The sequence below is a fragment of the Gorilla gorilla genome, chromosome 19 (assembly GCF_029281585.2).
Source record: "Gorilla gorilla gorilla isolate KB3781 chromosome 19, NHGRI_mGorGor1-v2.1_pri, whole genome shotgun sequence".
In the NCBI taxonomy this organism is placed as follows: Eukaryota; Metazoa; Chordata; class Mammalia; order Primates; family Hominidae; genus Gorilla; species Gorilla gorilla.
The window spans coordinates 90,384,870-90,400,424 of NC_073243.2; the positions used below are offsets into that span (position 1 = coordinate 90,384,870).

At 46.9% G+C, this 15,555-nt stretch overlaps 1 pseudogene; it reads right to left on the reverse strand.

Annotated features, from left to right (window-relative positions):
* Nucleotides 1–874: 874 nt before the first annotated feature.
* LOC115930160 (putative inactive beta-glucuronidase-like protein SMA3) overlaps nucleotides 875–15,555 on the reverse strand; it is a 46,023-nt pseudogene continuing 31,342 nt past the window's right edge.

Sequence of the window (15,555 nt, forward strand, 5' to 3'; positions counted from 1 at the left end):
TTTGAAATAAACCAGATATAATACCATTGTTGTAGATGTATTTATTGTAGTAAAAATAATATTATGCATCTGAGTTTTGAGCAAGGAGATTTTACAATCTCCTTTCAGTTAGAAAACTACAAGACCCTCTTAACTGATGTTGGAAATGTAAGTAAAGAAGATAAACATTAAAATGATAAAGAAAAGCATTTGGGGTATAGTATCACTGTGCTTCCCAGGAGAATGAGTTGTTAAGTGCTCACTCCGCATTTTTCAGTAACATATACTTAAAGTAAGCACACAGGGGCTACAGACGCTATTTTTTGGTTCAACATGACCTGAGCAGTTAATTATTTGTAAAGGGAAGAAGCAAGAATAGGCTCAGGGAAGGAGACAGAAAGATTGGGTGGGGCGGGGAGGGAGGGAGAGTTTCATCTGTATCTAAAACAGATCAGAAGCAACTTCTTCCTCCAACTCCTCACTTGTCTATTTCTACTGATAAAGAGCAAAACCAGACAAAATAGATTATTGTGTCATTTTTGTTTTCTTATTTTGTAATACACAGAAAAACTCAAGCTGGAGACGGAAATGAACAGATGCATATGGCTGGAAAGACTCAGTGCTAATCTCTACAATGTTGTTTTAATAGAATGGAGACAAGACCACATACTTTCTTACAATAATGAGGATCAATAAAGACAAAACTGACACTTTGTAATGAATAATGATCTGAACACTCACCTGAGAAAGTATCTCTTTGTTGCAGGTTTTTGGAAATGGGCTATATTTTTTGAATCATAACCGATATGTACTGACATAAACAAGAGGATTTCAAGCCAGCTCCATCTGGTTGAAAATTATTTTATTTATTACTAAGAGAAAAGTGTAAGACAAGTCCTGTGGTAAAAACAGATTTATTGCCTCTGCTATTCACCTGTGTTATTTCTTCATATATTACCATTGACATATATTATCCATTCTTCACAGCAATGGCTTTGCCGTGGCAAATTAAATATCTCATTGTCCTTCTCTGGCCATTTTACATTATAATGTTTCTGAGTAGACTTTTATAGCTCTCTCACAGAATTATAGCAAGTCTTTAAATAAAAACAAAATTGAAACAAAAATTTTAGACTCAACTTAAAATCCCTCTTTATTTTATAATTTGGATTTTTAAGTAAAATATGCTATATCCTATTTAACGAGAACTTTCATATGTAATGTATCAATGGAATTATCTAAAGCTCATTTGGTTTTGCATAAAAACACAATTAGAGTAAAAACATTCTAAAATAGACACTGGAATAAAAACAATGAAAGCAAAACTATTAATTTTACATTTTTCATTCAAGTATTTTGATTTTTACTATATTATATTATTATATTAGGTATTAGAGTAATCGTTGATCGCTTTCAAAACCCTGCTCCTTTCTAGGTGCAATGAAGAATTTTTATTTTATTGAAAAGTTATCTTAAAATGTAAGACTTGTGAATGATAGTAAAGATTTAGTAGACCCAATGTATTCTCAGATAAATGTAAAATAAGCAAGATATGAATTAAAGGGTAAATATAGAGTTTAACAGCATAGATCTTAAAATCCATTATCATAAGGTAGAAGGATGTATAATTTATCATGATTAAAATATACTAAATATTCATATCACAGCATTCTGATTTCTGATATCTACAATTTAGGTGACATATATACATATGTGTGTATATATATATAACTGTATTATTTGATATTTTAAAAGATAAAAGAGTTATATATTCAAATACCAGTCTAGATGTTGCTCTGAAAGTATTTTTAGATGAGATTAACATGAAAATCAGTAATTTTTGAGTAAAGCAGATTATTTTCCAAAATATTGTAGGGCTCATCCAGTCAATTGATTATATTAAAAGACTGAGATCCCTGAAGGAAATAATTCTGCCTGCAGATTGCCTTTCGTCTTGAGACTGTAACATCAACTTTTCTCTAGGTCTCTTGCTTGCTAGCCTACCCTGCCAATTTTTTATACATTAAAAAATATTTTTCTCAAATATTGTAGTTCTGCTATTTCCAGAAACGCTTGAGGATTGTACTTCCAAGTTCTTTTAAAGTTGATCATGGTCATGAAACTCATCATCAAATGGCATTTGAGCAAAATCTTTATTAATTAAACATGAGTGGAAGTTTAAAGGCCAATGCACAACTCACTCAGGCATTGTGAACTATGTGTGCAGACAGATCACAACTCATCCTTGGTCTCTGGGTGTGTCTGCGTCTATTACTGACTTACCCTGGATATGTAAAATGAGTAAGAAAAACTTTTTGTGTTAGCCACTGGGATTTTTGGTTTGTGTATTACTTTAGCATATTATCTCATTTTGAATGCTATAGTTTAGGACACTAGTTTAAACTACTGAAGTTAAAATGTTCTCCTTATTTCAGAGGATAGAAGGATCTTACAGTGACAGACATCCATTAGTAAGAATTAATTTCTAGAGATAAAGTGAATTCAGTAACGAAAGTGTCAGTAGAGTCAGCATGGTCAAAATAGTCTACATGGGAAATGTTTGGTGGCTCTTAGTTGATCATGGAGTCTCTAGAACCAAAAGTTATGAATGCCAATTAAGTTTCGATTTGGCTTATATGATCTCAAATCTTCAGGTTTACAAAACATATCTTGAGCCACCACCCAGCTCTGTCACCCAGGATGGAGTGCAGTGGCACCATCTCAGCTCACTGCAGCCTCCGCCTCCGAGGTTTAAGCGATTCTCACGCCTCAGCCTCCTGAGTAACTGGGACTACAGGTGCTCACCACCATGCAGGGATTTTTTTTCTATTTTTTTGTAGAGACACGGTTTCACCATGTTGGCCAGGCTGCTCTCGAACTCCTGACCTCATGATCCACCCACCTCGGCCTCCCAAAGTACTGGGATTACAGGCGTGAGCCACTGCACTGAGCCTACAGCTCATTTCTTACCACATAAAGCTTTGCACCTCTCCACAAAACTGCCATCAGGGATGTCCCCAGAAACCATTCATCCCAGGTGCCATGCAGAGAAGAGTTTCTTGTTCTCCTTTTCCCTTTACCTCTTCCCTCTCACCTCATCATGTTCATTCATTCATCCCTTTTCCATTCTCACTTTTAAGCTTTAACCTTTCAAAAGCCTATCTTCCCCTATAAGTAATGTATTGTAACTCCCGCCATCACCATATCCTTCTCCAACCAACCAAACTGCCATCCTGAGTTTATGGAAAGTCCATAAACTAAGAAGAAATGGGAAACATTCATTGCTAACTTGGCAGCCCCTCATCCACCCTACGTGAGAGCACAGATCTTATTGTCTTTGAAGACCCTTTCTTTTTTTTTTTTTTGAGAAGCAGTCTCACTGTCGCCCAGGCTGGAGGGCAGTGGCACAATCTCGGCTCACTGCAAGATCCAACTCCTGGGTTCACGCCATTCTCCTGCCTCAGCCTCCCGAGCAGCTGGGACTACAGGTGCCCGCCACCATGCCCGGCTCGTTTTTTTTGTATTTTCAGTAGAGACAGGGTTTCACTGTTAGCCAGGATGGTCTCGATCTCCTGACCTCATGATCTGCCTGCCTCGGCCTCCCAAAGTGCTGGGATTACAGGCATGAGCCACCGTGCCCAGCTCCTTTTTTTTTTTAAAGACAGGTCTCACTCTGTTGCCCAGGCTCAAGTGCAGTGGTGTAATCACAGCTTACTGCAGCCTCCAACTCCTGTGCTCAGGCTATCCGCCTGTCTCAGCCTCCCAAGCAGCTAGGACTACAGGCACACACCACCACACCTAGCTAATCTGTTTAGTTTTTGTAGAGATGGGGGTCCTGCTATGCTGAACAGGCTGGTCTCGAACTCCTGGCCTCAAGCAATCCTCCCACCTTGGCCTCCCAAAGTGCTGGGATGACAGTATCCCAAAAGTAAATCCATAATGAGGTCCAGTTTTTCCTTCCTCCTTGGCTATGAAATAGACAAGAAAAAGGCAAGCTAGCCATTTCCATCTCACTATAGCAGACTCTCATGTTTGCTTTTTGACTGTATGTGGAAGCGGGGGCCTGACTGCTTTCCTACTTCCTAAGCACAACTTACTTTTCCTAGGAAATTCTCAATGCAACCTACATGGATTAAACCAGCTTCCCCCCTTTGTTTCCAATATTCTTACAGCCAAAATGTCCAGAATGGGCAAGGCAACCTGAAAAAATGAGGACGGGTACATTATCCCATGCGCTAAACTGCCACTTACACTGGTTAGTCATGAAATCGGCAAAATTCCAGATGAGCTCTCCAACCACGTATTTTCTGCGTTTTTCATCCAGACCCAGATGGTACTGCTCTAGCAGACTTTTATGGTACTCTTCACTGAACATGAGAGGTGGATCCTGGGATTCAAGGCAAAGAGAATTAAGAGTAAGAACTGGCAGAATTGTAAATGTTAGATAAAAATAAAGATCCACTTGATGGTGACCAAAATATCTGTCCTCACTGGGGGCTGTAGTGACTGCAGGACTCACTGATGCTAGGGTAAAGACAGCCAGGGAGAAATTGGAAATCATCATTCTCAGTAAACTATCGCAAGAACAAAAAACCAAACACCGCATATTCTCACTCATAGGTGGGAATTGAACAATGAGATCACATGGACACAGGAAGGGGAACATCACACTCTGGGGACTGTTGTGGGGTGGGGGGAGGGGGGAGGGATAGCATTGGGAGATATACCTAATGCTAGATGACAAGTTAGTGGGTGCAGCGCACCAGCATGGCACATGTATACGTATGTAACTAACCTGCACAATGTGCACATGTACCCTAAAACTTAAAGTATAATAATAAAAAAAAAAAAATACAAAAAAAAAAGACAGCCAGGGAATGATGTAACCCAGAATTAAAAAGGAGGTTTAAAAAAAAAACATCAATTAGTAACTGCTTTATTTATAAATATAATCTGATACTCAATTTTTCTTACTTTTCCGTCTCTATCTGCTGATACAGTCTTAAGGCTGAACTACACTAGAAGGAAAAAGCGTCTTTAGGTCAGGCGCTTTGGCTCATGTCTGTCATCCAAGCACTTTGGGAGACCGAGGTGGGAGGACTGCTTGAGACTAGGAGTTCAAGACTAGCCTACAAAAAGTACAAAAGTTAGCCAAGCATGGAGGCACACACCTGTGGTCCCAGCCACTTGGGAGGCTGAGGTGGGAGGACTGCTTCAATCCCGGAGGTCAAAGCTGTGGTGAGCTGTGTTTGCACCACTACACTCCAGCCTGGGTGACAGAACAAGACCCTATCTCATGAATGAATGAATGAATGAATGTAAAATGAAATTAAACTAAACCAGGCTAGGCATGGTAGCTCAGGTCTGTAATTCCAGCACTTTGGGAGGTCGAGGCAGGAGGATCACTTGAGCTCAGGAGTTCAAGATCAGCCTAGGCAACACAGTGAAACCCAGTCTCTATAAAAAGGCTAAATATTCGCTAGGTGTAGTGGCGCATGCCTGTGGCTCCAGCTACTTGGGGGGCCGAGGAGGAAGGATCACTTGAGCCCAGGAGGTTGAGCAGTGAGCTGTGATTACGCCACTGCACTCCAGCCTGGGCAACAGAGTAAGGCTGTCTCAAAAAAAAATTTTTTTTAATTAAACCAAATAAATTCAGTTATCCTAGTCATATATCAAGACCTCAATAGCCACATGTAGCTAGTGGCTACCATTTCAGACAGTGCAGACATGGGGCATTTCCATCACTGCAAAGGTTCTTTTTTGAAACAAGGTCTCACTCTGTCACCCAGGTGGGAGTACAGTGGTGCAATTATGGTGCACTGCAGCCTTGACCTACTGGGCTCAAACAGTCCTCCTACCTCAGCCTCCCAAGTAGCTGGGACTAGAGGCAAGCACGACCATACGCAACTTTTTTTTTTTTTTTTGAGACGGAGTCTTGCTCTGTCGCCCAGGCTGGAGTGCAGTGGCACAATCTCGGCTCACTGCAACCTCCACCTCCCCAGTTCAAGTGATTCTCCTGCTTTAGCCTCCTGAGTAGCTGGGATTACAGGTGCATGCCACCACACCCAGCTAATTTCTGTGTTTTCTTAGTAGAGACGGGGTTTCACCATGTTGGTCAGGCTGGACTTGAACTCTTGGCCTCGTGATCCACCCACCTCAGCCTCCCAAAGTGCTGGGATTACAGGCGTCAGCCACTGCACCCAGCCACAACTCACCTTGAATATTTTGTAGAGATGGGGTCCATGTTGTGCAGACTGGTCTCAAACTCCTGGGCTCAAGAGATCCTCTGACCTCGGTCTCCCAAAGGGCTAGCATTCCAGGTGTGAGCCACCACACCCAGCACTCCAGAGGTTCTATCAATGCTCACCTAGACCCTCTCGAGTTTCTTAAGAATTCAGAACTGGGGCTGGACATGGTGGCTCATGCCTGTAATTCCAGCACTTTGGGAGGCCAAGGCAGGTGGATCGCTTGAGGTCAAAAGTTCAAGACCAGCCTGACCAACATGGTGAAACCTCATCTCTACTAAAAAAAAAAAAAAAAAAAAAAAAAAAAATTAGGTGAGCATGGTGGTACATGCCTGTAATCCAAGCTACTTGGGAGGCTGATGCAGGAGAATTGCTTGAACCTGGGAGGCGGAGGTAGCAGTGAGTCAAGACTGCACCACTACACTCCAGCCTGGGCGACAAGTGAAACTCCTCCTCAAAGGAGAAAGAATTCAGAGCTGGTTACCTTTTCAAAGAGAATGAAAAAGGGTGCATATCCACAAACCACTTCCCCCTACTTGACTAGTTTGCAGAAGTGTCATTCTGTAAGCACGATAAATTTAAGGGTGCAAACAGAACCGTGCAGTCCACTGTGGGTGGCTGTTCCCTGTGTGTCAACGGGAGTCCCAGGAGCTGTGCAAAAGAGTGTGAGCTGGCTGGGGAGGGGACAAGGGGCTGGATGGGGTTCAGGAATCCACATGAAAAAAACCCCACAAGACAAAGCAACATATCTTTGGTGAGAAGGACAAAAAATGAGATGGATAAACAAATGAGGACAGGCCAGGCATGGTGGCTCAGGCCTGTAATCCCAGGATTTTGGGACGCGGAAGCAGGCAAATCACTTGACGTCAGGAGCTCGAGACCAGCCTGGCCAACATGGCAAAACCCCACCTCTACAAAAATACAAAAATTAGCTGGGCATGGTGGCAGGTGCCCGTAATCCCAGCTGCTTGGGAGGTTGAGGCAGGACAATCGCTTGAGCCTAGGAAGTGGAGGTTGCAGTGAGCTGAGATCACACCATTGCACTTCAGCCTGGGTGACAGAGTGAGACTCCATCTCAAAAAAAAAAAAAAAAAAAGACAAAGTGAGTGATTAAACATGGCTCTAAGATCTCACCCATGACCTCAATAGGTATTATTTTAGCATGTGCTGTGTCAGCTATTGCAGAGTACCTGGGAAACAACAATAAATAGGACTCCTGTCTCCTGAGCCCACAGTCCGATCAAAGAGAGAGCCAAAGAAATAACAACAGTGCCTGGCGAGAATGTTGGGAGAGCGAGGTTCCGGCTGCAACAGGGCAGAGCACGGGGAAGGTTCCCTCCGCCTGGGGCAGGCGGGGTAAACCTCCCCACAGAGGGGACAGCGATGAGGAGACTCAGATGCCAAATAGGAATCTCTTCAGCCATGTGTCGTGACTCATGCCTGTATTCCCAGTACTTTGGGAGTCCAAGACAGGAGGTGAAGACCAGCCTGATAGCGAGACTGCATCTCTACAAAATATTTTAAAACTAGGCTGCACATGGTGGTGCACGCCTGTAGTCCCAGCTACTCAGGAGGCTGAGGCAGGGGAATCGCTTCAGCCCAGGAGTTCGAGGCTGCAGTGAGCTATGATGACACCACCACACTCCAGCCTGGGCAACAGAACAAGACCCTGTCAGGAAAAAAATAAAAAATAAGAAAAGGCTAGCACAGTGGATCACACCTGTTAATCCCAGCACTTTGGGAGGCCAAGGAAAAAAGATCAATTGAGTCCAGGAGTTTGAGACCAGCCTGGGCAACATAGCAAGACCCTATCTCTAAAAAAATAAAAAGAAAAGGATCTTTTAGTTGGTGATTATGGTGCCAACATGGGCATTCCAGGCAGAAAGAATAGCTCAAGCAAGAGCAGGAGAGTAAATGAGGGCAGTGGAAACAGATCAGTGGCCAGGAGTAAGAAGAGAAGAGGATGAAAACCCAGGAGAGAGCAGAGGACACTGAGTGTCCTGACTAGGGGTTAGGACTTTGTCCTATGGGCCTGGGGGAGCCAATGATAGGACTCATAAATTTTGATTTGTGGCCGGGCACAGTGGCTCACACCTGTAATCCCAGCGCTTTGTGAGCCTGAGGCAGGAGGATCACTTGATCCCAGGAATTCAAGACCAGCCCGGGGAACACAACAAGGCCCAATCTCTACAAAAGTAAAAAAATTAGCCAGGCATGTTGGCCTGTGCCTATGGTCCCAGCTACTCAGGAGGCTGAGGTGGGAAGATCGCTTGGGCCCAGGAGGTTAAGGCTGCAGTGAGCAGTGATCGCACCACCGCACTCCAGCTTGGGTGACAGAGAGAGAGGCGGTCTCAAAAACACACAAAAATTTGGATTTGTTAGAAAGACCACTTGGGCACGGGTGATAGGAGGCTGTCTGGAAACAAGGCCAGTAAGGAGTCCACCTTTGAGGACCAAGCAAGTGGGGCAGAGGCCTGGCTGCTGGTGAGAAGGGAACGTGGACAGGGTAGCGGGAGGTGAGCCCAAAGCTGAAGCAAGGGGAGCACTGCAGTGGGCACAGGGCAGGGTGGGGGAGGCAAGTGGCGTCTCTGCCCAGAGAGAATACACAAGCAGAAAGTTCAACACCGCTTACCTGGTGAAACCCTACAAGCGTTTCCACTCCATACGCGCTCTGAATAATGGGATTGTGATGTCTTACACCAGTTCTCAAACTGGGTGGCCAGCTGCAGCTGAATCAACTCCAGGTGCCCGTAGTTGCGATACCAAGAGTAGTAGCTGTTCACACGGATCACATCCACACAGAGCCTAGGACCAGAGCAGCAGAGCCCGTTCAGCAACCACAAGACCGCATGACTCAGTACTCACATGCTGTGGGGGCTCCTCTGACAGAGAAGGTAAGAAGGGGATGTAATCCCAGCACTCTGGGAGGCTGAGGCAGGAGGGTGGCTTGTGGCCAGGAGTTCGAGACCAGCCTGGACAACACAGCAAGACCCCAGCTCTTCAAAAAATAGTATCAAGAAAATTAGCACGGCACAGTGGCTCATGCCTGTAATTCCAGCACACTGGGAGGCCAAGGTGGGAGGATCACTTGAGCCCAGGAGTTTGAGACCAGCCTGGGCAACATCGTAGGACTCCATTTCTACAAAACAAAACAAAAAGCCTAGAATGGGAAGAGCTGCCTCTTGGGGCTGAGAACATCCAACTGCACCAATTTAGATCCTGAAATTGCCCTGCCCCACAAGCAAAAAACATGGTCACAAAGTGGCCCAAAGGAGGCAGGCCTGTGATTGCACACTGATGCTCATGACGTGTGCAGCTGGCAAGGGCTGTGAGAGGCAGAGCAGCTGCCAACACACAGTCCTCAGCCAAAACCCAGGGCCCCCGCCACTGGAACTGACTCCTCTCCAGGCAGCACTCCCAGCACTGGGCATCCCCTCACCTTGCCCTGGAGAAGCGCTCCCACCCAAGGGGCCAATGCAGTCATTCTCGCAGATAATCTTTTTTTGCTTTGTTTGGAAGACAGAGTCTCGCTCTGTTGCCCAGGCTAGAATGGAGTGGCACAATAGTGCAACCTCTGCCTCCCACGATCAAGCGCAGGCGTGGTGGCATGTGCCTGTTATCCCAGCTACTTGGGAGGCTGAGGCAGGAGAATTGCTTGAACCTGGGAGGCGGAGGTTGCAGTGAGCTGAGACTGTGCCACTGCACTCTAGCCTGGGCAATAGAGCAAGACTCTATCTTTTTTAAAAAAAAAAAAAAAAAAAAAAGAATGCTAGTATCAGCCAGGCACGGTGGCTCATGCCTGTAATCCCAGCACTTTAGGAGGCTAAGGCAGGAGGATCACTTGAGCTCAAGAGTTTGAGACTGGCCTGGGCAACATAGCGAGATCCCATCTCTACAAAAACATTTAAAATTAGCCGGGCACAGTGGTGTACACCCGGAGTCCCAGCTACTTGGAAGGCTGAGGCAAGAGGGTTGCTTAGGCCCAGGAATTCAAGGCTGCAGTGAGCTGTGATCACACCACTGCACTCCAGCCAGAGCAACAGAGTAAGACCTTGCCTTCACAAAAAAAAAAAAAAAAAAAAAAAAACAAAAAAACTCAGGTTCCAACCCTGGAGTTACTAAATCAGGATCTCAGAATGCAGAGATCTGGCATTTCAATAAAACTTCCCCTGGAGATTCTGATCAGCCAGGTTTGGGCCAGATGAACTCTAAGTTCACTTAAACCTTTGACATTTTATGAGTCTATTAAATCGAGTACAAAAAATGCTGAGTCCAAACTGAGCAAACAAATCCCATCTCCCTATGCCCAGCCTCCTTGGATTCAGAAAGCCACACTGCCTGGAGAGTAAGCAGAGAGAGAATTGTCATTAACCCAAAAACCATCTTTGAAAACAGATTGGCTGCGGCTGAGTGCGGTGGCACACGCCTGTAACCCCAGCCCTTTGGAAGGCCGAGGCAGGAGGATCACTTGAGCCCAGGAGTTCGAGACCAGCCTGGGCAACATGGCAAGACCCTGTCTCTATCTTTTTAAGCAAAACAAAATAAAAAGCTCAGAGTGGCAGCACATGGTTCTTTCCAGCTGTTCCCATGAGCAGGCTTCAGGACAAGCCCAGGCAAAGGCAGGGAGAAATGGGGTGGGGACCCCCAGGCTCACCCCCTTGTCTGCTGCGTAGGTGGAGTTGGTCACAAAGGTCACAGGCTGGGTGGGGGTCCAAGGCTTTGGTGTGAGCAATCACCATCCTGTCCACAAAAGAGAGAAGACACAGGTTCCGTCAGTCCGGGAAAGGCTCAGACACCCTCCCATCCTCTCTGTCCCATCTTCCCCTGCCAGAACACAACTGGGGGCCAGGCATGATGGCTCACATCTGTAATCCCAGCACTTCAGGAGGCTGAGGCAGGCAGATCACTGAGGTCAGGAGTTCAAGAACAGCCTGGCCAACATGGCAAAACCCCATTTCTACTAAATATACAAAAATTAGCCAGGCATAGTGGCACGCATCTGTAACTCCAGCTACTCGGGAGGCTGAGGCACAAGAATTGCTTGAACCTGGGAGGTGGAGGTTGCAGTGAGCCGAAATCACGCTACTGCACTCCAGCCTGGGCCACAGAGCAAGACCCTGCCCCAAAAGAAACAAACAAACAAAAAAAAAAAAAAAAAGAAAGAAAGAAAGAAAAGAAAAAAAAAACACAAAGCACAGAGCCGCTGCTTTCTTCCCTAACTTGAGATGTATTTTACATAAGGGCACGTTCCTCTAGTCCTAGACCGAGCTCTCTAACATCACTCTTTCTCCCCCACCCCTGAATCCAATTCCCCCAGAGGCGTAGCCACCCTGTCAGGTACACAGAGCTGAGGTCACTGGACTGAACACTGCCAAAAATGAGGTTCGTGTCCTGAAATAGCTCTTGAACACAGGAGTGAATGGGCTGTGGATTCAGGTGGAATATTTATTAATGCATCAAGCAAACAGGTAGTGCGAGGTGGGAGGTAGGCACGGGGCTGGGTGCTAGGTGCTCAGTAATGACTCAAATCTAAGTCCACAGGTCCTGGGCAGTGGGAGTGGAGATGCATGCACAGAAAAACGGTGCAAGTGCCAGGCGAGGTGGCTCACGCCTAGAACCCCAGCACTTTGGGAGGCTTACTTGAGACCAGGTGCTTGAGACCAGCCTGGGCAACATAGCAAGACCTTGTTTCTACAACAAATTTAAAAATTAGGGCTGGGCATGGTGGCTCAAGCCTGTGAGCACTTTGGGAGGCCAAGGCAGGTGGATCATGAGGTCAAGAGTTCGAGACCAGCCTGGCCAACATGGTGAAACCCCATCTCAACAAAAAATAAAGAAGAAAACTAGCTGGGCATGGTGGCGTGAGCCTGTAATCCCAGCTACTTGGGAGGGTGAGGCAGGAGAACTGTTTGAACCCAGGAGGTAGAGGATGCAGTGAGCCAAGATCGCAACACTGCTCTCCAGCCTGGGAAACAGAGCAAGACTCTGACTCGTGGGGAAAAAAAATATTAAAATTTAGCCTGGCAAGGCAGCGCACATCTGTGGTCCCAGCTATTTGGGAGGCTGAGTGGGGAGGATCACTTAAGCCCAGGAGGTCGAGATGGCAACGAGCTATGATTGCACCACTGCACTCCAGCCTGGGCAACAGAGTGAGACCCTGACTCTGAAAAACAAACAACGAAAGAAATGTTGCGAATGGAAATGACAAGTGGTGGCAGGAATTGGGCACTCTATGAGACAACAGACACATCCTGGATTGGAGAGTCAGGGACAGGCTCTTAGAAGAAATGGCCTTTATGCTGAGTCAAGTTAACCAAGGGGGATGAAGGGAAGAGGCTCCCAACAGAGGGACCAGTCCGTGCTCAGAGCTCCCAGCATCTGCCCAAGGCCTCCACAGAACAGACTGTTGTGTTTTTTGTTTTGTTTTGTTTTTTTGAGATACAGAGTCTCATTCTGTAGCCCAGGCTGGAATGCAGTGGCATTATCTCAGCTCACTGCAATCTCTGCCTCCTGGTTCACCTGAGGCGATTCTCCTGCCTCAGCCTACCTAGTAGCTGGGATTACAGACGTCCACCACCATGCCCAGCTAATTTTTGTATTTTTAGTAGAGACAGGATTCACTACCTGTTGACCAGGCTGGTCTCGAACTCCTGATCTCAGGTGATCCACCCACCTCAGCCTCCCAAACTGCTGGGATTACAGGCGTGACCCACCGCATCCAGCCTAGACTGTTGTTGAAGCTGGTTTTCTTCTTTCCTCAGTTCTTTTCTTTTACATCTTCCCCCCATCATTGCTCTGCCCATCCGAAGGCTGTGGCTGGCACAGGACAGAACAGAACCTCCTAGCCTCAAGTTCCAAACCCACACTCTCCAACAACCAGGCTCTCAGATGGGAAGCTTCAAAGCCTTGTGATAGCCTGGCTGGCTGAACCTCTCCAGCCTGGGCGCTCCCTCCATTTCCTGCCCCGGAAACAGGCATCTCCTCTGGCCACCTCCCAAAGCCTGTCTGGAAGCCTCAGGCACCCGCTCCTGGAAGCCTGTACGATTCACAACAAAGGGCCTGTCCACCCAGTCGTGCTAAGCACACCCCTATTCCCCCGAGCTCTGAATTGTCCTTTGTCCAGGCTAGGACAACATCTCAGAGCCTTCTGCCTGTTGCAGACTCGGCTCAGCCCAAATCACTCCATGAAATTGGGGTGTGGCATCTGCCCCAAGGAGCATTTCTACAACCTCTGCTGCCTCTACCGCAAATGAAACTGGCTCTCACCCACTGGCTCTGGTGACGGGCACAGTGCGAAGCCCCACAGGGAGTGTGTAGAAGTCAAAGGCCCCAGTGACTTCTGTGCAGTCAGCCGCACCTATGACAGCCAAAGCGCCAGGTGTGAGCGCCCCGACAGCCTGAGCCCCATCTGGCCTGCCCTACAGCAGGAAGACCCCTTGTGCATGCACCCCAGAAGTCGCCTCTGGGCCTGCAGAGAAGCAGCAATCAGAGGCTCTGCCCTTCACTGGCTGACCCTGGGAACTGCCCTTCAAAATCAGGCCTTCTCCTTGACCAGACGAGGTGGCTCATGCCTGGAATCCCTACACTTTGGGAGGCTAAGGCAGGAGGATCACCTGAGTCCAGGAGTTCAAGACCAGCCTGGGCAACCTAGTAAGACCCCAACTCTATAAAAAGGATTTTTTTTTTGAGACAGTCTCACTCTGTCACCCAGGATAGAGTGCAGTGGCATGATCTCAATTCACCGCAGCCCCTGCCTCCTGGGTTCAAGCAATTCCCCTGCCTCAGCCTCCCGAGAAGCTGGGATTACAGACGTGCACCATCATGCCCTGCAAATTTTCATATTTTAGTAGAGACGGGGTTTCACCATGTTGGCCAGGCTGGTCTCCAACTCCTGGCCTAAAGTGATCCGCCCGCGTCAGCCTCCCGAAGTGCTGGGATTACAGGCGTGAGCCACCATGCCCGGCCTACAAAAAAAATTTTTTTAATTAGCCAGGCATGGTGGCATGTGCCTGTAGTCCCAGGTACTCAGGAGGCCAAGGTAGGAGGAATGCAGCTCAAAGCTGCAGTGAGCTGTGATCAGGCCATTGCATTCCAACCTGGGTGACAGAGTGAGACCATCACAAATAAATAAATAAATAAATAAATAATCTGGGCCTCCCACCAAGGGTGGGAAACATCAGAAAGCTCAGAGGACCACACCTGCCCGTTCACCTGTCCTGGGCTCCTGCTGAAGCCAGGGCTACCAGATGGGGGCAAAAGACCTCCCTTAAGCAAGTCCAAAACCACCATTACCTCCCACGAGTACAGGCAGGTGGGGTGTTCGTGCATCAGGTACGGCCACCAGAGGTTGGCACCCAGCACCTTCAGCTGGCCCTGGGTCCCAGCCTGGTTGTCCACGACTTTGTTTTCCGCATTCAAAAGACACACTTCCAACTTGAACTGGTTACTGCACTTGACGGAGATCTGGTAATTCACCAGCCCTGCAGGAGGCAAGAGAGACCAGGGCTTAGGGAGGGACATGACCTGGGTCACACAAACAGGAATGCCCCACAATGACCACTCCCAGGCACTCTCATTTGCTTCTGTTGCTTTTGGTTTTTTTTTTTTCATTTTTTTGAGATAGAATCTCGCTCTGTCACCCAGGCTGGAGTGCAGTGGCATGATCTGGACTCACTGAAACCTCTGCCTCCCAGGTTCAAGTGATTCTCCTGCCTCAGCCTCTGGAATAGCTGGGATTACAGGCACCTGCCACCACATCCAGCTAATTTTTGTATTGTTAGTAGAGACGGGGTTTCACCACATTAGCCAGGATGGTCTTGATCTCCTGACCTCGTGATCCGCCTGCCTCAGCCTCCCAAAGTGCTGGGATTACAGGCTTGAGCCACCGTGCCCGGCCCTGAACCAATGCTCCCGGCCCGCTTTTTTTAATTTAATTTTTTATTTTTTATTTATTTATTTTTTTGAGATGGAGTCTCACTCTGTCACCCAGGCTGGAGTGTAGTGCTGAGATCCTGACTCACTGCAACCTCCACCTCTGGAGTTCAGGTGATTCTCCTGCCTCAGCCTTCCGAGTAAATGGGAATACACGAATGCACCACCATGCCCGGCGAATTTTTGTATTTTTAGTAGAGACGGAGTTTTGCCATGTTGGCCAGGCTGGTCTCGAACTCCTGAACTCAGGTGATCCACCCGCCTCAGTCTCCCAATAGATTAGATATATTATTGATGAATTGCTTCCTTTAACACCCTATTCATTGAATTTTCCAGTAAACCACAATTACTAATTACTCCTGAAATCAGAAAAGAGGTTAAAAAGATTTTATAACAGTAT